General features: G+C 33.9%; 1 protein-coding gene across 7 annotated transcripts in view; it reads left to right on the top strand.

The window, feature by feature from the left end:
* The window catches only part of LOC149781212 (G protein-coupled receptor dmsr-1-like), a 470,961-nt gene that overhangs the window by 345,721 nt on the left and 98,218 nt on the right, over nucleotides 1–27,022 (top strand). For 6 of the 7 annotated variants that reach the window (XM_089935289.1, XM_089935283.1, XM_089935285.1 and 3 more), the window contains one exon: nucleotides 8,555–8,647. The gene's annotated coding sequence lies outside the window, so the exon portion shown is untranslated. Of the gene's footprint in view, nucleotides 1–6,704; nucleotides 6,726–8,554; nucleotides 8,648–27,022 lie in introns of those variants that run through there. The other variant, XM_089935290.1, reaches the window with a different exon arrangement.

Here is a 27,022-nt window from a genome sequence, read left to right as displayed (position 1 = left end):
ATCCTGATATCAACAGTCTTCAATGAATACTGATATCAACAGTCTTTAATGAATACTGATATCAACAGTCTTTAATGACTACTGATATCAACAGTCTTTTATGAATATTGATATCAACAGTCTTTTATGAATATTGATATCAACAGTCTTTTATGAATCCTGATATCAACAGTCTTCAATGAATACTGATATCAACAGTCTTTAATGAATACTGATATCAACAGTCTTTAATGAATACTGATATCAACAGTCTTTAATGAATACTGATATCAAGTCTTTTATGAATATTGATATCAACAGTCTTTTATGAATCATGATATCAACAGTCTTCAATGAATACTGATATCAACAGTCTTTAATGAATACTGATATCAACAGTCTTTAATGAATACTGATATCAACAGTCTTCAATGCATATTGATATCAACAGTCTTTAATGAATACTGATATCGACAGTCTTCAATGAATACTGATATCAACAGTCTTTTATGAATACTGATATCAACAGTCTTTTATGAATATTGATATCAACAGTCTTTTATGAATACTGATATCAACAGTCTTTAATGAATACTGATATCAACAGTCTTTTATGTTGACTAACTTCCACAATAAAGATATCCATAGTTTGTTGATATGACTAAAAGAATGTTTACAATGTCTTTCCAAAACCAAATTTTACAAATCTCCGATGTGTAACCATCGGAATAAGAACCCTTATTAGTTGGCATCTTATTGACCCTTTTAGAACCCTAGAATGTGTAACTAAAACTCTGACTGATACCCTTCACTATCGTTTAATTTTGGGACTCCACATTGTGCACGACGGTCACGTACCACAAAAATATTTACTTCTATTTTTTGCATAATTCTTCTCGCAACCTATCCGTTTCCTTGGCTACATCTTATTTGGATATTACTGTGACATCAACAGGGATTTATTTCGGAATTAGTTTACTTATCCTTTATTTATTTCCTTAAGTCATGATTTTTCACTTTCTTACATCCATTATTTCACTTTCTTGCAAATATTTGATCACTATTTACATCCAGATTATCACGTAATTTGCTGATTTCTGGAGTCAATAGTTGTTCTCTTCCATTACATACTTTATGTTCTTATAAGTGGAATAGTTGTGTTTTACCCCTATTTTCCATCAGCAAAATTTCAAAATAATAATTCATGTTGACATCAAAGTAAAGTTCCGAAAATTAAATTTAACTTATGATAGATTAATCTATTTTATCGTACGATTCTATTACACGTTATAAAGTATATAAACAAGATGAACTCAACGCGATTTGTTTACAAGAGAATTAATGAGTTTTTAAAACGATTTACCTTTGGAATGCCTTTTAGTACTAGTTGACCTATGTGGCGATCATTAGCAGTGGTGTATTAAGTAAGAGAATGCGTTATCAGATTCTTTTATCAGTTTTACACTGGATATGTAATGAAACGTTCCAATTTCAATGCGTACTTTAGACGCACATGTTCGAACGGACGAAAGCGTCTCTATTTGAATCGAACGAACCAAATGTGTACGTTAGAGTGCCTTGGTATCCATAATTATTTCATTCTGACCATCTATAGGCCAGAAATCTACCTACAAAATACAAGAGCACAAAGTCAGTACCTGTTCTGTAATCAATTCGTAATTGCTATGACACTTACAGTTCCAGTTTAAGTTGTAATCAATTCATGCAGTTTGTTCATATTAAGCTGCTGTAACCTAATTGGATTGAATCGAACCACAATGTAGATACAGAAGAAAGAAACAATTTAGATCCTAATCGTTTGCAATGCGTATTTTCTTGAAATGGGAAGGAATCACCGATAAATATAACATCATTTCTAACACATAGTATTAAATAGATTCACTTGCTATATTCGTTTTCTGTCTCGTTACATGTCGTTATCAGTCTTGTTATATGTCACTGTCAATATCAGCATTTGTCGTCAGTCTCTTTATATTTCGTTGTCATTCACGTTATATATCGTTGTTGATCCAGTCATATATCAAAGTTAGTCTCGTCATTTGACATAGACAGTCTCGTTATATATCATTGTCAGTCTTGTTACATGTCGCTGTCAGTCTTGTTATATGTCGCTGTCAGTCTTGTTATATGTCGCTGTCAGTCTTGTTATATGTCAATATCTTACCTAAGATGCTGTGTAGAAGTTTCATGTCAAGAAACCAGCATGCTACATCGGAATAGTCAAAGATAGAATCTGTTTAGTAAATATTAACTGATTATAACTCTAACCACCTGGGCTTTAGATAAATAGCATCGTCAAGAAAACTTTTGAAGAAAACAAATGAGTTTTATATCAAATAAAGTTAGGCTGCAGACAGTTTAAAAAAAAAACATATGATGAGAGTTCAATAATTTTCTCTGATACAGAAAAGCTACATTTTTCAACATATTTACATTTAAAAAGCGACTTTTATGCTGAATCTGAGTTAGGAACAAAGAATTTCGATATTGAGATTAGACTAAAATAAGGTAACAAATAGTTCACGTAAGGGTAATGAAAAAAAAAACGTTTTTCTATATATTGAATTGGGTTAGACGCTATACTTTACAAACTAATGAAAATCGAGGGAAATTGTGTTCTGTATTCTTTCGTTAGTTATATTTTCCCCATTTTGTCTCTTTTTATATCAATGTAATGGCTAACTTTTAGCTTCAAGTCATCACTAAAATTGATTATATTAACCTATATCTCTTCCACATATAATTGTTACTGCATACAATCCAGGGAATAATAAATATGTCGTGGTTTTATTCATCGAAGTGACTCAAGGGACATTGTGATCATTGTACCGTAATTGCTTATTGTCGCTACATTAGTACTGGTCACAATCAATGGCCCTGTTCAGTGATTAATAGTTTGTATTAATCCATCTGTGCCTTAGATTTATTAAAATCAGATCTACGTTGTGATAATTTAGTGATTAATAATGCAGTGTAGACTTGCGTGGAGTGTATTTATGTCTAGTATCGGGGGATTCCTTGACGTCAATTTGGGGTGTTTGTCAACTGAGTCTGGATGTAATAAAACGTGTTTACTTTTTGGGCTTTGTTTTTTGTTGGTTTATTTTATTTGTTTGTTTGTTTGTTTGTTTGTTTATATTTCTGATTGCATGATACAACTTCACCAACAATCATGAACTGGGTACCATTAACATCAGACGTCACGCCCTACCTCTTGGCACGCACAATTTTGTTAACAACTATTGTGTGATCAAATGTTTTGTATTCTCGTCTATGCATGGTAATACGCCATAGTTATACTTTACTGGAAAGGAAATGCAATAGAACATTGTTTAATCAAACTCTTCAAATTAAATAAAGCAAGAAAACAACAAATCATTTGTCAAAACGGGAGTTTGGGTGAACGAATATTCGTCATCAGATTTTTTACTTTAGGGACCCTGATACCGGTTGCATATTCGTATCGGATACGTTTGGTTTTACTTAAACCTTTTCCAGGGCGACGCGCACTTCCAGTGAGCTGAAGCAAATCAGTCAGTTTACATACGAGCACCTAACAAAAGGGCCGACTTCGAAACATTTCTGAGAAATAAACACCTTCTTCAGGAATGAATCACCCGCCAAATGTTTGACAAGTAAATACGTGACAAAAAAAGGTTCCGAACCGTATATGTTTTGGGTGCATCCAGACAAAAGGATTAGTAAACCAACACACCGGGGCATCAGTGTTGTGTGAAATCAGATATCGGTACATTTATATGACCGCGTCTAAAAATGATGCTAACTTATTGTTATGTACGAATAAACAAGATTCAGCTTTGATATACTTGTCGAAACGTGGCTAATGAAAGAAAGATACACAAACACTAAGTTTCATATTGTGCATTGAAATAAATGCGCTAAGTGAATGGAAATACATACCAAATGGGATTAAGATAGTTGGCCCATTTGATCGATTGATATCAAACATTCGCCTCTGTAGTCCGTGCTATGAGAATAGCATTAATAGCTATAGCTGAGACGATTATGCTGATATAATGGTCACATGAATAATAGACATATCTGTGACGGTTATGCTGCCATAATGGTCACATGATTAATAGACATAGCTTTGACGGTTATGCCGATAGAATGGTCACATGATTAATAGACATAGCTGTGATGCTTATGCGGATAGAATTGGTCACAGGATTCCCTGTTGCAATCAAGTTCTGCAATTGTCGAAAACAAAGTCCGACACAGAACAACGACGTTAAATTAGTTATTAAATAACAATGAGTTCAGGTAAGTTATGCACATGGGGAAACAATTCAAAAGGTTGTCATAACGGTACAGCCTACCCATAATGTTTACTGATTCTTTACGCAGCGTTAAAATTTAAACCGCGAAATTGCTAAGAAATGCACTTTAAATATGAATTGCGATTCTATTCAAATTATCCCTAAACTTACTCAGATCTACCCAAACTTTTAGTTACTTTTAACCAGGTGACAACTTGTCACAAAACGGGAACGAACTTAACACTGTCGCGGTGCGGACTATTACTGCTTACCTATGTGAGGCGAATACAAATATGACGGCATCCTATTTGTCGGGATAATCGTTGATTGCGGAAAAGAATGAGGAACTAGTTATCAAGAGTTCTAAAAGCAAACCTTTATTAAATATATATTTGGCCTATATTTTAAGTTTAATAAAACTGGTTTGTCAGAAGCAGTTTGTTTTCCTTGAAAGTAGAGAAGCAACAGTTGAGTATTTTTATCTTGTGGAATGAATTTTAAAGAAAGCTTTTAAAATTAAAAATTAAGAACACCGTTAAATTTGAACAGTATACGCATGCCTAAGCTTTTAAGGGTACGTAACATAATCCTAGCTATAAAGTTCTGAGTAAAAGCTGGAAGCAAAATTGATAAAGGCAGATACCTCTCCACAATGCCCAGAAAGACAAGCCCATCCAGCCAAAGATAATATGCACCATGATAAAAGAGATCAAAGTAAATATGTTGTAAAAACACTCTACCCCACCCCACCCCACCCCCGCAAGTACACGGGCAAAACAGACTGAATCGCTAACAAAGAAGGTTGAAGCTCCCGTCTATTAATATTAATGAGGAATCTAATTAGTAAATCTTCAGATAAAACTGACAAACATTTGCAACATAAAGATGGACGCATCACAGAGCAGTATCAGTTTTAACTGACGTAAATATAGAAAAATTACATCATGTTACAATGTCTTTGAGACTTTATCACCATTGGGGCGCATACATGCGAGTGTATGTTTGTTTACATTTTAAATTATTCCGACTGCTCAAGACAAAATAAAGACAAGAAAAACAAAACAATATTGTTTGGAATTTTCTTGTTGAAAATAGTCAATTAAATCAATTCCGCATGTTAGAAACATAACGAATATTTGTTTTCTTAAACTATATGTTTAAAAAGCACCTTTAATTTCAATGCATCAATAATTTCCTGTAGTAAAAGGTTAGCCTGAAGTTTACCCTTACATTTTCTTGGAAGTTGAGCGCATATATTCAGTATGTAGGGTGTAAGAAAAGGATCACTTACTTGTCCAAAACCTATGTTCCATTTGAGAAGCAAGGAAAATTACAATTGTCCGTGACTGCAGTTTAAATCCGTTCATATCCTCCATAAAGCATCGTTAAAAATTCAGAGGTAATGAGTGAATTGCCATATCCGCAATGCCCATGACGCAACTGGACAGTATTTAACTAGTCCAACGTAGGGAGTATATGTTTGTGTGTGCGTGTGCATGTGTGTGTTTGTATGTGTGTGCATGCAATTTGGATTTGTAACGTATTTTTAAACAAATTTCCGTCATATTGCTATGCAGTGTGGCAGTTTATATTGATGTCTAGCACTGGGGCATCATGCCGCAGACATGTAGCATGATGTCCCACCCACCCAGTCATATTATCCTGACACCAGGCCGACCAGTCCTAACACTAGCGAGGCAGCTGTTAGTAACATTTTTAACACGTTTTTGGTATGACTCAGCCAGGGTTCAAACACGCGACCTCCCGCATCCGAAGTGGACGCGCTAACCACTAGGCCATCGGAGCGGTGCACATGATGAGTTTTTTTTTGTGTGGTGATTTATACAATATCTTTCATAAAAAGCCAAAAGGCCAAAATCATTATTTTCAAAGATCTTAAAAAAATTGGACAGAATGTATAAATAAAAAGGGGATTAGTAATAAATACAAATCACAAAAGTCGTTTGTTCTTAGTCGAAATAAGGAACTCGTTTGATTCTGCGTTGAAACATACGTCTCAGGCTGACGTCTTTGACATATTCCTACGCTGTCATACAAAAAACACATCTGTAGTTTTGTCTATATCCAATTTATGGTCTATGTGTGAATATGTGCAAACGTTTTATGTAAAATTAGTGCGGAACTCCCTTATATTCACTCTATTAGTGATGCTGGCCGAGTTTCTGAAACGGTATGTATAGTAGTTGTTCATTCAATCAGTTCTGTCGATCAGAATAAATTGCCGATACTTCTTTGTGTCAAGGATTCAATGTTCCCGTGGGATCCAATCAAAACCTACTTATTATCTCTGACGAACGTGGTTATTTGCATTTCTTTATAGATTTAACAAGTACTGCCTACTGCTGCTTTTCAAATCTCGTATTGCATCGATCACAGTTACTGTCTCCTTTCCGTTGGCATCCAGAACTGGATACAAAAGATCAGGTACCTCAGACCATTTTTTTTGCTTAAAGCGAATACGTCTAAAGAGTCCAACTGGAGCCGGAATTGTGCAATCGATCTAGCACTATTGTGATTAGGACCAATCACTAATAATTTATTCAGTTATATTGTTATCCTAAAGTGATGACCAATGTTGTATATTTTGGTTTGTCGATCTATTATATTCCAGGTAGATTATATGTACTCATATTTCTGTTTGGATATCATAAACAGATGCATGTCTAATAACAGGCAAATAAGTGTGTCCTGGACATTGTCTCGTTATATTTTTCGGATGGAATGTTGGAATATTTTTCAGGATATTCGTTGTTAATGGAATCAAAACGCTAAATAGGGTAAGACGCAAAGTAATCCCAAACGATAATAGGCATTTTTCAAAAAGCGTAAGGACGAATGGAATGGTAATCATTATTTTTAAAAATCTCATTAACACACTATTCAGTTTCCATTATGTAATCGACACTACCCATGCCTTGGCAAAATTTAATTGTGAAAATAACGTTGTTTTCCAGTTTTAGAGACAAATTATCCTACAATAGAAATACAAATAAGAGGTATTGAATTGACAAGATAAAATTGAATTATGGGTACTTAAAAGTAAAGGCCCATAGTTTAAATAATAATTTCATGTTCTGCATCTGTTTCCGTATTTATGCTTTTGATACGTGTCTGTTCCCAGTACTTGCAGTTACATGTTTTCTCCTGCTATGCTTACTTATAAGTGATTCTAATTTAGTTTCTGTCAATATATATATATATATATATATATATATATATATATATATATATATATATATATATATATATATATATATATACGGTGCCGTCTTAAGGCATGGGCACACTGGGCAGTTGCCCAGGGCCTCACGCTTCTAGGGGCATCATGTTGACCATATTGTTAATGAATATTGAAAGATCTTTTAGCAATTTAATTTGCTTTAAAAGTGCAGTGGGAAGCACGTTTCCCAATTTAAAAAAATAATGACATCTAGCGGAATTCCTGTGGGTGGGTAGGGCCGGTAGGGGGCCCCAGTTCATTGCTTTGCCCAGAGCCTACAATATTGTTAAGACGGCCCTGTGTATATATATATATATATATATATATATATATATATATATATATATATATATATATATATATATATATATATATATATAATAGTTACGTAACACCACTTAAGCTTTGTGCATTCTATTTGCAAGGAAATATCCGCATGTTTTCTTTTTATGACAGTGCCACTATTCGGCAATAATTCTCCTATACTTTTTCTCAGTAGGTCAAATGTGCAAGAAATTGAACTAATATGTTAAAGTTGATCAGATTTATCGTTGTTCATCGTTAAAATTTAACCTGTTTTATCTTGTTCAATGACAACAAACCAATTTGTTTTCAAAATAAATGTCCACCGCAGTGACCAGAAAACCCTTTATTTATGATGTCACTGGTTGTGGGCATTCTTTAGATTATGTTGAAAAGCTCTGGTCACTCGATTCCTTAATTTCTCAAACAATATTTTACGAACTTAGGGCAAATACAATACAATGATGTGCGTAATTTATCTTATAGGTAACGGTTTAGAGTTACTCTCATATATCACAATCAAACATTGATCGTGGTCATCATGTTGTAGACAGAATCTTTGTTCGCAAGGCAGCGAGTAACTGAGACATTGCGTTGGCTTACTCTTACCACTGACGTCCTTGCTTGATGCATCTGTTTTAGGTGTAAGTATACTTGATGTAATATTTCCTTTGAAAATACTGGGTTAGGGTTTGTTCTAATATTGATTTGAAGTTCTGCCTTCTTTCAGTGAGATGCTAGAAAAGAAAAGGTTCCTTTTGAGAAAGATTCATCTTGCGTATTCGCTGAAGAACAAGACTCCAAAACAACGGAAACTGAACGAGTGAGTAAAATATTTTGTCAATCTTTGTAGTAGATAGATCAATGGTATTGTCAAATCTATTAGACAGACCAATGGCATTCTCAACCTGTATAGCAGCCTTATTCGTGGTGTTGTCACTTTTTATATTCGATAGACCGACAGTATCGTCAACTTTTATAGTAGCTAGAAACATTCATATCGCTACGAAAGAAAAATGGAGATTGAATATTAGCAGTTACATAACGCTAGTCTGGTTTGTTTTTATCGCATTTAAAGATATCCGTATGCTAGCCATACATCCCTTACGGTTAGCCGTCTATGGGCTAATTGATAAATTATCAATTCTTCCAAGTAACGCTGAATGTAAAAAAAACTAGTATTTTATTGAGTAACAGAAATAATAGAATATAGAGGATAACAAATATTTTCCTAGTACATACATTACATAAGTAAACACATTGTTATTATAGTTTTCAATGTTCGCAATATCTTGAAGGAAATATGAAAATTATATGATTATTTCCATAGTAAAGACTGTGTTAAGTCTAATTAATTGATAAGACAGGAAAACTGTTACCGAGATATCTTGATGGTTAGATTAGAAACAAATGTTAAGTTGGAGAGTATAAATTAAACTGTCAATAAGCATTTGACGTGACAACCTTATTAACTGACGCAACGACCTTGGCAATATTGGCACACACACCCTCCCCTTTCCGTTTAAGCCGTTGCTGTGATGCGGTTATTGCTATGAGCTTAGAGGTTCATAGCGATAGAACGGTACTTACTTGACAAGATTCAATAGAATGTCACTACATAACGGTACTTACTTGACAATAGAATGTCACTACATAACGGTACTTACTTGACAAGATTCAATAGAATGTCACTACATATTGAATTCTTTATTCAGGACCTTCATCATGCAGTCGTCAATGGTGTCACTTTCAGAAACTGGCTTATATAAGTTAACAATTATCCAGTAAACGATGAAGTCAAATTCAGACACTTGGTGTCAGTAGTAAAACCAGTATACAAAGAATGGCACACACAGTAATAAAATCATTATACAACGAATGGCCCCACACGTTAATAAAACCAGTATACAACGAATGGCCCCACACAGAATAAAACCAGTACACAACGAATGGCCCCAAACAATAATAAAGCCATCATTCAACGAATGGTCTCACACAGTAATAAAACCAGTATATAACGAATGGCTCCACACATTAATAAAACCAGTATGCAACGAATGGTCCCAAACAATAATAAAACCATCATTCAACGAATGGTCTCACACAGTAACAAAACCAGCATATAACGAATGGTCCTACACAATAATAAAATCAGCATAAAACGAATGGCCCCCATACAATAATAAAAACAGTATAGAACGAATGGCCCCTTACAATAACAAAACCAGTCTACAACGAATGGCCACATACAACAATAAAACACTGACTCTGTTAAGAGTGTTGTTTGCTAGTAATATATGACAGAAGATCCTTCTTTTACTGAATCAATTAAGCACATAACCAAATGTGACTGTAGTAAGTCAAATAAGCACACAACTAAATGTGACTGAAATAAGCAAACGTCGCTCAGTTTAACTCAAATCAATATGATCCCGAGGATGGGGTTTTCTTATCCATTACCAATGAATAAACAACTATTGTTTTTCTCACATTCTTAAACGAAATATCAGGGTCGAAACCAATATGGCGTATTGGGAAAAGATGCAACTTTGCAGGTCAAAATATGCAGATCACTCTTGATAGTACAACTAAACGAAGTAAACATGATATAGTACTCGATTCAACTTTGACCTAGTATTTGTTTTCGTTTTACAAAGAATAACTAGACGGCAGTTACAGTAACTGCTTTATCTACGTGAAACCAGACTTCATAATCAGCATAAATGGCTAGGCTAATCAGTGCAAAGCGACACTGCAACCGTAGCACTATTTCATATATATATATATATATATATATATATATATATATATATATATATATATATATATATATATATATATATATATATATATATGTATATATGTCGTTATTTCATGTTATCTGAATGTATTGCAAAAGCATGTTCAAGTTATGATGGGAGTCAGAGCGTTTTGTGCCCAATAATCTCAGTAGAATGACATGTGATGTAAGATAGCAGTCATGTGATGAAAGATAGCAGTCATGTGACAAAAGATAGCAGTTATGTGATGAAAGATAAGTCATGTGGTTAAAGATAAAAATGTTCTCAGTTGGTGGCATACTCATATAGCAATGAGACTGAAAGATAATATGCGCAGACGGGAATTTAAATTTCCTTTTAGTGCAAGGACACCATATTGGCTTAAAATGAAACAGACAAATTATTTCACAATCTTGTACACCAATAATGACACAAAAGTACTTGCAATCAGCCAATGATGAGGTTTAAATAATAAAATTAGAGAGATTCAATTAGCAAGTATGGAAAGTTTAACGGCACCTTACGTGACAGTTTTCGCAAGTGTAAAATCTAATTGAATCCATTACACTTCATTGTACAAATCCATTACACAACATTGTAAAAATCTTAGAAGGACATATCACACCTACCACATGGGTCTGCTTGAAAACAGTTATTAATGAAAAGACATTATGACACCGCTCGGTTAGCATCTCTTTTGTGTTTATCCTTACCAGGGTAAACCTTTTCTTTTATTTTAATGCGACTAAACTGTATTTTATGAAACACATTAGAAAGGCTACATTAGAGTGTATGGAAATTTTCACGACCATTTTATATGACTGCATTACACTTACGCAATAACGTACACAAGCTTAAACTTTGGAAACTACATCTTAGCCCAATCTAGAATGCCATCAATAATCAGGGAATATAATTACTTATAAGACCTTGTTAGTTTGAACGTGAAGAAAACCAATATACATGCTAGACAAATTCGTGAAAGTAATGCCCTCCACCCTCCAAACAAAATGATGACCGTTGTCCATTTGAGATTCTAACATTTTAAACCGGGAAGCACACAGTTAGACCATATTTTCATAAAGTGTGAGTTATATTTGAATGTGTCTTAACTGGAGAAAAATATATAATTTTGTATTCAGCTGTTGGTATCTTCGTGGTATATCTTCGTGGTAATACTTAGTTCTATTATGTATCTTATCAGATTATGCATTGATTGCAAATCAGTGGTACCTTCATGATATTACTGAGACGTATGATGTGTCTTATCAGAGTATGCAGTGATTACAAATCAGACATCGCATTAAATAAGTGTTAGCGCCAATTTCTTGTATTGTGAATGCAGGACCATCATTTCTGAGTTTGTATCCATTTCATCAAATTATCGGGGCACTTCTAACACTTTGTACGCTACCTTTATTTAATAAACACTCATACGCTTTTAAATTGTACATTACCCTATTTTGGTACACACTCATACACTTTTAAACCGTTATGTTACCTTATTGTAGTACAAATATGCACTTTTAAATTGCACATTACCTTATTTTGGTACACACATACAGTTTTAAATTGTACGTAACCTTATTTTAGTACACACATACACTTTTTAATTGTACGTTACTTTACTTTGATATACACACTCATACACTTTTAAATTGTACTTTACCTTATTTTGGTATACACACCACATACACCTTTAAATTGTACGTTAGGTACACATACACCTTTAAATTGTTCCTGACCTTATTTAGGTACACACATACACTTTTATTTTTGAATAATCGTACTGCTCAAATGTCAAAGTACTTCTATTACAATGGCAAAAGGGTAGGAAGGGTGGATAGTCTCACCATTCCTACCCCTTTTTAGATGATTTTACATTAATGATTGATGTGGGACCAGATAGCATAGCCAATAAAAATGTAGAGTTGCCGTTTACTAGCGGACTATATATCATAGCCAATAAAAATGTAGAGTTGCCGTTTACTAGCGGATCAGATATCATAGCCAATAAAAATGTAGAGTTGCCGTTTACTAGCGGACCTAAGAATTTTAAATGACATTACATCGAACAATACCTGCATGAAATCGATACGAAGATAATTTATTTTCTCAGAATTTGTGAGCATAACATTCTTTATATCTTGTATCCTCTGACAGACGAGAAGAAACAACAACTTTGATGAAATTTGACTTGGTACTCGCCATTATGCATTTGTAGTCCATATCGTCAAAGGTTCAACAAGCACGTGCTATCAAAAACAAAAAAACTGTCAAATATTGTTTTACACAAAATTCGAAAGTATTAAATGAGCCTCACGTAATGCTTGTAAAACAAAAACGAAAAGACATGTAAATCTCAAATTATTTATTCCGAGAAGAACGACCAGAACCCTGTCACTGTCGCAGAAACCTGGAGAAAACTGAATTCGTCAAGCCAAGAGCAAATGACTCAGCACGTGTCGCTGATGTTTTTGTTGATATCGTGTGACTACCCACAAATTCTAACTTTTTGATAGGCAATGGGTTTTGACCTTACACTCAAATGGAGTGTTGATGGTCAGAAAAATCTGGGACTAGCAGGAAGAATGGTAGTATTTGTCCAAAATGTTTATTTCACAAAATAATATCGATCGAGTAACGCGGCTTTCATTTATTCCAAGTCATTGATTGAACAGCATTACAGGGCTACGATTTAATAATATAGTCTTCCATCATATAATGGAATTTATTACGAAAGAATATAGGATTGTCAACAAAACCTCCCCTCCATATTAACGGTTCAGATTTAGTCTATATCACGCCTTCTCAATAATTATGCTTGTTCGATCTCCTCTTTTGACGATTACAAAAGAGAATGGCTGTACATGGTGCTAAGAATACGATACACACTGAATCGAATCCAGTTCACTGGAAGTAATATTATATAAATAATTACCACTCTACGTAATAACAAAGCTTCTGATCCAGACGGTATTAACAGCTTCTCACTTAGGAAACAGAAGATATTTGCTTCCACCAGCGAATAAAGAATTTATTTCCTCGAGTGAGTGGGCGAAAAACTAAGTAGTGTCAGGAGCGGCGAAGCCACACCACATAACATAGTGAAAATAATAATTTCTAACCCACTATATGAAATATATCCGCTATTCCCTTGCAACAATCGCATTTTCATTTTATTGTATATTCCAACGTCTTGGCTAACAAAAGTGCATAACAGACTGAAGCTGCTGATTTCTTTCTGTAATATCAGCTGTTTAAACTATATGTTCTGCTGCGTTTTGTATAGACATAAACTGAAAATATGAAAATAAATGTATTTCCTAAACCAAAGTCACATGTTCACTGTGGGATTACAAAGTTGTTCCCTTGTGCCACAGGTCGACATGCTACACTGCAGCAAGCAATTGGCAACACAGCGGATGAAATTATTTGGTCCCAATGTCAATGATGTCAAATGAAAAGAATCCTTGAGTGACAAAAAATGAAACCGATAATTCGTTCCAGAACTTTCTCTTGAAAAGTCTACAAATTCACAAATTATTGATATTTTCAATCGACTGCCTTCTAATAAGTCATACAATTTAGAACAGTTATAAAATCAATGGTAAATGGCCAAATATCGATATGGTTATATGCTTCGACATTCAACCACAATCAGCTCGTGGATATACAACAAAACACCAACAGTGCAATCGACGAAAGTGAAATTTACTGCATTATATTCTGTGACATACTCAAAGTTTTTGACTGAATGTGGCGTAGGGGAATAATACTGAGCTTGCAAAGTTACGGCAAAGTTACGGCAGAAACGGAAATCAAATGGCACGCACGATGATTATTTTGTTAATAGGAGTAGAAAAATTATGGCAGGAAACGAATACATTGAAAAATGATATTGAAAGAAACGGTTTCAAGCTGATTGAATCTACAAATGTTACCACCCTGACGACCTTGTCAACCCTATATATCAAATGCATTTACAACTAGAAATCAGACAATGATTGCTATGTTAGAAATGTTCACTATAGAAATCTTCAATGTATATTTAATGGTATCATAGATAGATAGATAGAAAACGGCCGTCATTTTCCTTTTGAATGCAGATAGTATATATAATTGCTCAAGAATTGTGCTTATTTCAGAAAATATTAGCATTGCACATTACTATCGATTCTAATACTTTTATCTGGCGAAAAACCTGACACAGCAGAATAAAACATTTTGCTACAAAAGATAATACAGAAATTTATAACTATAATGTAGAATTAACATAAAAGGAATTCAAATACAGTTTTATTTCTTGTTCCTTTCTTGCTACAGTTACAATTTTATCGACTGGACTATTACTCCGCTCTTCTCTGTTTCCTTCATTACACATTTCATTATTTGTATGTACGTCAACTATCGTGACTTTTTGCAGAGCTATTGTCTGCGTGGTGATTATTCAGTTAATAAATAAATATATTCTTTGACCATATCTATAACTAAACTCCAATAAGCAATACTATTTAAACAAAATTAGGACTCACTGAACATACTTAAAATGACATTTTACTTTTGAAAGAAAGGACGGGCTGATCACTGCGAAATAGCAGACGACTGCAGTGATAATTTAGAAAAGGTAACAAGAATGCTAAAACTGTCCTCGCATGTCTTTCTTCATTATGAAAGACTTTTGAATTGACTATTAATAATGAAGTCCATTTGTATTTTCAGCTCTTTGCAAATATTGTTCAATGAGGTTTGTAAAGCAGACAGTTGTTACATAAATAATTAGGTACGTAAATTGCTGGATTTTTGGCCTCCATTCGCATTGATTCATAAAGTTAAACACATAAAAGAAAATTAATATAAAGCACGAAATAAGCTCTGTAGTCGATTAATTTCCTGAGCAGGAGTTTACGTTGTTGTTTACTCAACTCTTGGTTTCATCCATTTCTTTTCATATTTATCAATCCCGGGCATTTGTTGCGCTTCAATATGGCGTGTTTATGCATTCAATTGACTTTCAGGCAATGTCTGAGACAAATGCGATTGATAAGATACATTTGAGCAGCTTCAAATAACGATTTAATAAGGAGTGTACTTCAAACAGACAGCGACCCTTATGTAATAATGAGTAGAATGTATACTAAAAAAAATAATGCACAAAGTTCCATGAAAATATTGCTTTTTCATATTATGTTTGCTTCCAAATATCCAAAAATAATTCCAGAATCCTACCAGGACCCTGTAGAATCGTAAAATTGATTTGTACTTTTTGTTGTGAATTTCCTGCTGGTTATCCCTTTCTGGGCTAATGATTTTGGCACTTTGTTTATTTCTTCTGGCAGTTTCCGGTTTTTTTCCCGGCAGTCTGCAGCATGAAATAATCTGCATCTAACTGATTTTTGTTTCCTTTATGACCAGTTCTATGTTCCTATTTACGGAAGTCAGTTTCGATCTGTGATATATTGTAGCAAAACTACAATAACATCGTTTGTGTATTGCACCCACAACTAGATAATTTTCATCTGGAAACTAACATTTGATCATGGTTTGGAATTGTATTGATAATGTTAACATACGGGGTAGAACAGGCTTGACGCCAAAATCCATTTGGTCTAATCGAATCTTACAAGAGTCTAATTTCGTCATAACAAAATTTCTCAAAATTAATTTTATAAATTCTTGGGGTTATAGTGCAACATATTGTTGGCTATAAATATTCAGTTTTGAAACAATACTCGCAGAGTCAGATAGCGGTGTTTGATTGGTTGAATGCCGTTGATTACGTAAATATGAAATTATCAATTTGTTCTGTTTTATAGCAACACAGATATATTATTTAGTGCTCAGGCAGTTTGAATAACTTGTTTCGTCTATTTTACAAATAGATATTTCTGATTTTATCAAACTGTTGTTCTTATTATATATATATATATATATATATATATATATATATATATATATATATATATATATATATATATATATATATATATATATATATATATATGTGTGTGTGTGTGTGTGTGTGTGTGTGTGTGTGTGTGTGTTCACTCCCTTTGTTTTCGTTTCTTTTTCTTTCTTTGTCATGGATACTCAGGGGAGAAGAGTTCTCGTATTTAACACGTTTCCAAAGATTCTCAACTAGATTTTGACTGGGTTTTAACAAGGCATACTCGACTAGATTTGGACTGGATTTTCTCAAGGCATATTCAACTGGATTTGGACTGGGTTTTGATGAAGCGCACTCGGCTAGATTTGGACTGGGTTTTGACGAGGCATACTCGACTAGATTTGGACTGGATTTTCTCAAGGCATACTCAGCTAGATTTGGACTGGTTTTTGACGAGGCATACTCGACTAGATTTGGGCTTGCTTTTCTCAGGGCATACTCAACTAAATTTGGACTGGGTTTTGACGAAGCACTCTCGACTAGATTCGGACTGGTTTTGACAAGCCATACCCGACTAGATTTGCAATGGGTTTTGATGAGCCATACTCGACTATATTGGGACTCTGTTATGTCTTTATATCGGTTGTTGGTGTTGTCCTTATTCTTTCGGAGACATGTCAATACATTTCCAGTCGGTTGCTCTTTTTATATCTCGCTTTTAGTCTCCACTTCTGGGGTACCGCATAATTATGTTTTCCACATTTCAGGAAGGGGGCAATAAAAAAAATATCAGGTGTTTCTAAAATAGTCAATCATATATATCACAACCAAAATGATCTGTGCCTGTTTTGAGACTAAACATTGCTGATGACTCTGTTTTTTTCATATATATATACATATATATATATATATATATATATATATATATATATATATATATATATATATATATATATATATATATATATATATATTCGTATTTTACAGAAATATATTCGACCTGCTTAGCGATACTTAAAAAATCATTGTTGAAAACTGTCAAATTTAGTATCAAAATGTACTATCTCGAAAAACATGAACTTCTTGCAACGGAAATTTAAAGATTTAAAGTATTATATCAAAAGTCTCAGATATTGCATTAAAAATCTAAAATATTACATCTGGCGATAACTTTAAAGTGTTATTATGACAGGTTGTTTGCATGTTTTCATGATTTTCTGTAATACCTTGATATCAAACAAATGCACAAACACAAATCAATTTAATTTTCCCAATATCACTTGCAAACTAACCATAACCTTTCCTTTAAGTATTTATGAAGGATTTTTAAGTTTCGGAAGGGCTAGCTATTGTCGATCACACAAAAAAATATTAGTTTGGCATTTTTTCTTGTTACCACAGTTTCAAAGTCACAAACGGTGTATATTTTATTGATCTTTTTTAAATTAATGAAGTGACGTTTGTCCTCGAATCGAATTTGCTTAAGCAAGCTTTGTTCCTGGGTAGAGGGGAACTGTTGAAACTGGCTTGCATGTAAACCTTTTTAACGTGATCTGCTAAGACTGAAATATTGACTAATTCAATAACAACATAACATTTTAAGTGCTGCCATTTGCAGAGCGTGTTTATAGCACGTTTAATATGATATATGATGCAGAACCTAAACTTAGTGAGAGCAGATACGCATTTGACCAATCGAATGACAGTATCGATCTTATAATATGATTACATCCGCACTATTTTAAGCATAGCGGTAAGACGTCATCAAAGTAAAATCATCAAGTTAGTTATTACGATCGAAGCATGTGTGTTCTATTCAATAAGTTCTCTTCCTTCAGTACTCAGCGTCACACGCACCCTCCCTCTATTACTCTGTACAGTAAAACAGTGTATTTCACAGTTAAAATACTCTCTCTCTCTCATATATATATGGCACCCATCGCCTTACATCCACGCACCAGTCCATATTCCTTGACGAATAGGCAAGCATCACTATTACATTATGCGACTGATCGGTGTTATACGCACTCGTGCGTATCAGATACTCACATGACAACCTAGTATCATGCCAACTGTTATCAAGCATTCTTCTATAGAATTCATGGATATGGAGGGGGATTACCGCCATAATTATATGCGTGTATTTCCTAATCTTCTTTGGTGCATTATTGTACATGGCTGCTTGCCGCTTCGGATGCGGAAGGTTGTGGGTTCGATCCCCGATCGATTCATACCAAAAACTTACAAAAATGGTACTAACAGCTGCCTCGCTTGGCGCTCAGCATTAAGAGGTTAGTGTTAGGGCTGGTCGACCTGGTGTCAGGATAATGTGACTGGGTGGGACATCATGCTATATGTCTGCAGCATGATGCCCCAGTGCTAGACATCACTATAAACTGTCACACTGCAGACATCGTAGCGATATGACTGAAATTTGTTTAAAAGCTACGTTAAAAATCCAAATCACACACGCACACACACACACAAACACACACACACACACACACACACACACACACATGGCTGCTTGCTAGTGCTACTTTCATAATTCTATCAATGTATATTGTACTTTTGTTGATGCAAATTGGACGTGGCACTTTGCAAGTGCTATTTTCCTTCTGCATTATTGTAAATGACTGCTTGCAAGTGCTACATTCATAATTCTAGTCATGAATTTTCTATTCTTCATTGATCCAAGCTGTAAATGGTTGCTTGCAAGTTTTCGATCTACTTTCCTTCTGCGTCATTGTATATTGCGATTTGCCAACTAATGATTTGATTCCGTAGCTTGTCATATGACAAACGCTATGTCAGTCATTACAAGTTTTGTATATTCTGTTTACAATTACATCATTCCAACTCATGTCGCCATATGTTGTCATAATGGCATACTAGAGGTATGCATGGCATCATGACAACAGACGGCGCTCTACAATTCTAAAGGTTTTCCTTTACCAGAAATAATAAATGCTCCCCACGGAGCTTTACGACATTCATTTTGTGTCGATAATTCTTTCAGTCCCTTTTTCAAGGTGTACGTTAGCAACAAAGTTTTAATCGTCTCTAAAACCATATGCTTTCTCAAAGATCTAAGTGATTTATAGCACCTTACGAAAACAAAAACGCATACAGTATAGCAGGGTGGTCCATCTTTTTCAATCCCAGTTTTGCCGCACTTAAGTGTTTACCTTCACCGTTTAAGAAATCTACTTCTTAGTGATATATCTCATTACTTTCAAAACATTAGTTATTTTAGTAAGGATCAGAAATGACAATGATATATTCCCTCGTATTCTTCTTAACGAGCTTTCATCAGATGAACCCTGGTTGTAAGGATTGTGTTGTACGTCACCCATTTTGATGCATCTCACAGACATCTATCTTTTCCTGTGATATTCTTATACATAAGCTGCCGCGAAAATGAAATATTTCAGAGCAACATCAATAGCACATAAAAACGTTTATAGGTAAAATGACAGTAAAACATTAAACAATCCTTAAAGATATTCTTATTCCTATCACGATCTTCATTTTGGAACATATTTTGCCGCAAAAACCGAAATAATCAAACTGAGGAGAATCATGTTCGTATCTTGATGAAAATGTTTACTTGTATTAGATTAGATTTAGTGTACGATTGTTTTCCAGTACTTAATTTGCATTGTTGATGTACAGAATCTCAACCTTTGAATGTATTTTAAAAAATATAATAAAAAATAAAAACCAGCTTTAAAACTGGTTTGCGTCCTTTAAAACTTGTGTCTCTAAAAGTGGAAATAATCAGAGACAAAAGATGTTACAGGAGATTTTACTTTTATTTATTGTAATTCTTACCATTATCAAACCAATTAAAATTAATAATTTGGTTCCAGAATTTTAAAAAATATAAATATAGCATCCTTGGTTTCTAATTATTCAGCTGCTCTTTGTCACATTAAAGATTTTTAAAAAAAGTTTAAAGAATTTTTGAAATATGAATGTAGTGACGCATGATTCTGACTTGTTAATTGTGCTGCTCTTTGCAATGTGAAAGTAGTTTAGTGAATTATCTATGATCAAAGAAAGAGAGAAAGAAAGAGAGAGAGAATGCACCAAAGCTGCATATTTCATTAAGTCATGTAAATGTATACATGTATCCTGGGTTGATGAGTGTGTTTTGGGACATTCTTCTGCAAGTATCAACAAAAGAATAAACTCTAAATGATGTTACTCGAAAATTATACAGGGTAGAATTTAACAGATCACTGTCTTTTTATTTGGCTTTATGCTATTGAATTACCTACATGTATCTTGGGTAGTTGATGGTGTTTTGGGACAGTCTTTTGTTGTTTTAGAGTAGTCATGGGGTCTTTCATTTGGTGATGAATACCAATATGGGGACAAAAATATCTCCTGATCTTACTCGATAATTATACAATGCAGGATTATACTGATCACTGTCCTTTTTAAGGTTTGATTCAATATAATGGTATACATGTATCCTGGGTAGGTGAGAGTGTTTTCAGAAAGTCTTGAGCTAGCCCCATTACTTTCAGGGTGACAGATAGAAAAATTAAACTATTGGATGTCTAATACATGCATAAGTTGTTGGAAATAATCAAACATAAAATTTGCTGGACAGATTCGGGGAGGCAAACAAGTGTTACAAACATTGCCTAAACTTTTAGAACGGTTTTTGCTTTAATAGTCTTCAAAGGAATAGACTATGGAAATCTTGAGGATGCATACATTATGGTCAGCAAGTATTGGTTGCTTGACTTGGTATTTGGTAAAGAACCGACAGTCTACCATTTGTCTGCTAAATGGCTTGTCAAATGGTCAAATGCAGGAATAGGTTACAGATGGGCCTTAGATATCTTCTGATTGGGATTTCCTACCATTTGACAAGTGTAACAAGATCAATGCTACTTATAAACATCACTTTTAATTTTCGGCAAATAAAAATGATTCAGGATCGTGTGATAAGTTTTATTGACACCAAAATAACCAGCTTAAGGAGTTTTATGGGCTAGGCTATTTATTTCCTGTCTATATGACTTAGGAACAACAATTTGATTGCTCACTGACCACTCATCACCAGCAGGTACATCAGGTGTCTCCATTTTCTCATAATGACCCCATTTTTCACAAAGTAACAAACTGGTACTTGTGTGGCTTTAATTTCTAAAACCCAGTCTTGTGTCTTCTCTGAGGAATAGTACTTGGGGGTCTATAACTCACATTAAAATGACTTGCATGCTTACAAATTAGCTGTTACTTTCTGCTCAGATATCTTACAACTGCAGTCAGAAATTGGCTAGTGGTTTATATTATTCTGTGAAGAAATTCACTTACTTATAGATCTCTCTCTCTCTCTCTCTCTTTCTCTCTCTCTCTCTCTCTGCTGAGTGATTAGGACATTTAAATTATGGAATTTACCTTATCCATTGTTCCAAGGCACATGCATTAGGGATAAGAGGTCAAATTTAAAATTTCATCTCAGGTTTATAAATATAATAGTTTTGTGAAGGTCAAAGTATCAGAAATAACACAAATTTGCAAATAAAATATAATCTTTTTCATGGTTTGTTGCTCATAGCAAGTGTAAACAACTTTTTTTATTGCCCACGAAATAAATTCATCAAAAGTGAGCATTTTTTACAGTGTATATATTGAATACAGATCCAGTAATGGAATGTTTTTGGGGATTAATTCTTGAAACAGACACCAGGGAATATAACCTGACTGTTTCTGAATCATGATTTATGTGGCACTCAAAAGGTAATGTGTCTTGGCCAATCCTGAATTTACAGTTTTAATTCCTCAGAATTTGCAATGATGAGTGTATGTTGAATCCAAAAGCTAGACTGTGTGAAAAGCTTGTCTTCATTCATGTTTTATTCATGTGAAAGTGAAAAACAAAAGGGACTGGCAAATAAATCTATAAGAACAATGTAACAAGACAATCCAGGTATTTGTACCTTATAATTGCCTACCTGTATGATAATTGTTGCTCCAGGCTAATTCATCTAACAATATTGTTTTCATGAATGCCGGTTTGTTTTTGTTTTTAAATGTCTCATATTTCCTATGAAAAGTTAAACATATGACTGCATATTGTTTTTATTTATTTATTTTGCTTTATTGCATAGTTGTTTTGTGCTGATATTATTTGTGTCATGACAATATTAACTTATATTTAAAACAGGATAAAATAATGATAAAATCACAGACAAATGAAGATATTTATGTGGGATGGTGGGGGCGATGGATGCTACAACAGCCTGAACCCTAACCCTAACCCTAGCACTCTAAAATAATAAATATGCTCTAAACTGATAATATTGTGAATATGTAAGACTGGCCTTAAAAGCTTTACAAGTGTTTTAGAAAATTATGTGGTAGGTGTCTTATTATTCTAACAGAAAACAACCATATCTGTAGAAGATACATGTACAAATTTGTATTAATCTTTTTTACTACTACATTAATTTCATATCCAAATGTATCAAGCACTTTTAGTATTGTACTGTAGCAGTAATAATACAAACAAATTGAGCTGGTTACTGGTAGCGGTAGCAATGCTATTTATATTAAATATATTATATTTTTATAATTGCTACCAAAGGAGTCTGATGTTTTATCAGTGAGGTACCATACAATCATCTTATCTGTACTATAAATATCGCTTCATATATGGATGAATACGGTTTTAAATAATATTTAAAAAATGTAGTTTCCAGTTTGATATCTGTCGAAATAAAGCATATCATAATTGTATGGAAGTGTTCTTTATGTTTACATATAGAAAATATATTTCATACTCTTAGAAATTCTTTTCTTATATAATGAAATAAGTTCATATTTTTGTAGCATATATGCTTTGTATGTGATGTCCTTGTTTCAAGTCATTGGCCTCTTGCTGTTGTATTGGAATTGGAGATTTAAAATGAAATTGGAGATATGACATACTTTTCACAGACAACTAGTGACAATACTTGCTGGCTATTGCATAATCATCCATACCCATACATATATAAGAATTCTGTATAATTTGACTATTTACCTTACTTCTTGTTATATATATATATATATATATATATATATATATATATATATATATATATATATATATATATATATATATGTATGTATAATTAAACTGCCACTGTAAACTGCAGATTAACAGTAAAATTTAATTACATCGGGATTGAAAGAATAAACAGAATCCTCATCTCTGTAATACTCTCTCTCTCTCTCTCTCTCTCTCTCTCTCGTGAATAAAGAAATGAAAGGATGGCCTCGAGGTGCAATTATCTGCACTTTGCTCAAACCTTATGAGGTCTTTACTGCTACAAAAAGCAGAATTGGCACTGCACTCTAAAATAATAAATATGCTCTAAACTGATAACATTGTGAATGAGAATATATGAACAACTTAGGGCCTTAGATCTTGCTTGTAAGCGGCTACCCTATTCTGCCACCGTGCGGCAGCGGTAAATTAAACAGACAAAATGTTCAAATAAAATGGAGTGCAAAGGGTTAGCGGAAATATAACGTTGTGTAAATACATCAAATTGCATACAATTTGATACATTTAATTTGCATTGTGCTACTTGCAGACTACCTCTCTTCCGAATGTTAATACTCTGAGACATCAGCTGCTGTAATTTAATTCGAATGATATTTTAAATAAGACGCCCAAGCATGCCGTAAAGTGGTATAATCTCTTGTTGCTAGAAGAGTAGTCGTATTGTAAGAAATTGACTTTTCACAGTGTCACGAAATTGTGTATGAGCTATATCAATATGTATATGTTGTCAAAAATGTACTCGGGTTTCGTTGCCACGTACAGCGTCACCCGAGGGTGGTATATTTTTTTCGGCTCTAGTTATTTCGAAATCCTGAGCGAAACTCAGACCATGCTGCACGAGCAAATTGCCTGCAGCGGGGAAACCTAAGTACCTAGCTGCGCATATGTGTCACAGCTAGTGTACATATAGAGCAAATTCTCTATAACCAAATTACATTACGCCGAGTCTTGTCAGGAAGCTTACCCTTTACGGAAGCAAATCTCCAGCTGTAGAGCTTCCTTATGCCATGCCTTGTATATGGTTTGATGCGGAGTCACCAGCTGTAGAGCTGCTTTATACATGCCTGCCATGCCTTATACACCGTTTGATGTGGAGTCACAGAACTCTGTGGGGTTTCGTGTGACGTATACGCTGTGTTTTGGTGACGTTGGATCGAAAGAGTGGACTGGTTTTCTCGATGCGAGGGACCAGGGCTTCGCGACCATCGGGTCTGTGATGTGAGGGCTCTCGAGGGATCCTTCAACAGACTGAGAGGAGCGGGCCATGCATGGGTGTTTCTCTGTCCATTGACTAGAGCGCGTGGAACTGGAATTAACATCTTGGTCGTCAAATGGGCGCCACGATAGTTATAGTGTTCCATGTTATTTCCACAACTGCATTTCGTAATTTCATTCATTCCTATTGCTATATCGTTATGTGAACGATCGATAGGTTCATAATTTCATTCACTCCTATTGCTATATCGTTATGTGAAGGATCGATAGGTTCGTAATTTCATTCATTCCTATTGCTATATCGTTATGTGAACGATCGATAGGTTCATAATTTCATTCATTCATATCGTTATATAAACGATCGATAGGTTCGTAATTTCATTCATTCCTATTCCTATATCGTTATGTGAACGATCGATAGGTTCGTAATTTACACTGCTTTTCAATATCGTTTTATGAACGATACGTTCAAATTTACATTCTTTTCAAAATCGTTGTTTGAACGATACGTTCAAATTTACCTGCTTTTCACCGTTATTTGAACGATACATTCATAATTACATTCTTTTCTAAATCGTTATTTGAAAGATACAGTCATAATTACATTCTTTTCTAAATCGTTATTCGAACGATACATTCAAGACTCTTTATATTGGGGTGTTGGTAACTTTTATTTTGTTGATCGGTGATAGGAATTCACGTTTGTTTTGAAATTCCATTTGTTCAATTCATGTTTTGAGTTTTTTCTCGTTGAGTTAATTGTTGATAGTTCCATGTTGGGAACTTTATAATTTTCCTTATCTTTTTATTTATAATGGTGTCAGATTTGTTAATATTTAAATTTCGTTTATAAATAAACATCTTGTAAAAGCAGTTGCTTTTGGTGTCTTCCCTAATCCAGTCCCAACACGGCTTCATCCCGTGACACACAGCGCCATCTGTTGTCATAATGAGGCATTATTTTATGATAACTTCCTTGATTCTAACTTGCAAAGTGCTTGATGATGGTACATTATAGTCATGATTTTGGAAGGTGCAATTTGTGTAACATGTGATATAGCAAGTTTATAAATGGAATGTTAAAACGTGTAATAACTGACATAGCATTTGCCATACGACAAACTACAGAATAAATTCAGTAGTTGGCAAATTGCAAGATACAAGGACGCAGAAGGAAAGTAGATCTAGGCACTTTCAAGCAGCCATTTACAGCTTGCATCAATGAAGAATAGAAAATTCATGACTAGAATTATGAATTTAGCACTTGCAAGCAGCCATTGACAATAATGCAGAAGGAAAATAGCACTTGCAAACTGCCACGTACAATCTGCATCAATAAAGAATACAATATACATTGATAGAATTTTGAAAGTAGCGCTTACAAGCAGCCATTTAGAATAATGTATCAAGGAAGATTAGAAAATACATGCATAGAATTATGGCGGTAATCCCCTTCCATACACGGATAACACTTTCCGTTCTCTCTTGTGTACATTTTTAATTCTCTTAAACTTATATATATATATATATATATATATATATATATATATATATATATATATATATATATATATATATATATATATATATATATATATATATATATATATATATGATTATCAAATGAAATGTTTTTTTCTATACTCAATAACCTTTTGATATCCGTAGTAAATAAAAGCACGAATGAGATACATACGGTAAGTGCCAAGGCATAACTGAGCTTTATTCATCCTTAACCAATATCTGAAAAAGAATGCAGTAAAATATACAATACAGAAGATAAGAATACAAACCTGAACTTAACGCGAATAACTTCGTAGCAATATGCTCAACTTTATTTTCTTACAGGAAATAAAGTTTCGAAAATTCCTAAGGACTTCTGACCGATCACAATCTCATTCCGCCAGACTAATTTACAGCAGGGTTCTGGACTTCCAGATACCCTTGACTTTACAAGGCTCCCCAGCGTATCCAGATTCGAAATGAGTTTTTTTTTCCACTTTATATGTGTGCAGAAGAAACAGCGAATCCCGATCATATCAGTGTCGTTTTAAACGCAGAAACAAATAAACGGATCCTTATTCGAAGCAATTTTCCCGGTAGAAATGCTTAGTAAACATAACAAACTCATAACGTTTGATTGTATACCTCTTGAAGGTTTAACTTGCAGCTGATCATTCCTTTGTTAATGACAAAGATATAAGTAAGATTGTTAATTCACAGTCTATCCATTTTAAAGATTTT

This window comes from Sinohyriopsis cumingii, chromosome 15, assembly GCF_028554795.1.
Source record: "Sinohyriopsis cumingii isolate HCF-2022 chromosome 15, ASM2855479v2, whole genome shotgun sequence".
In the NCBI taxonomy this organism is placed as follows: Eukaryota; Metazoa; Mollusca; class Bivalvia; order Unionida; family Unionidae; genus Sinohyriopsis; species Sinohyriopsis cumingii.
This window is presented reverse-complemented; position numbering and strand designations above follow the sequence as displayed.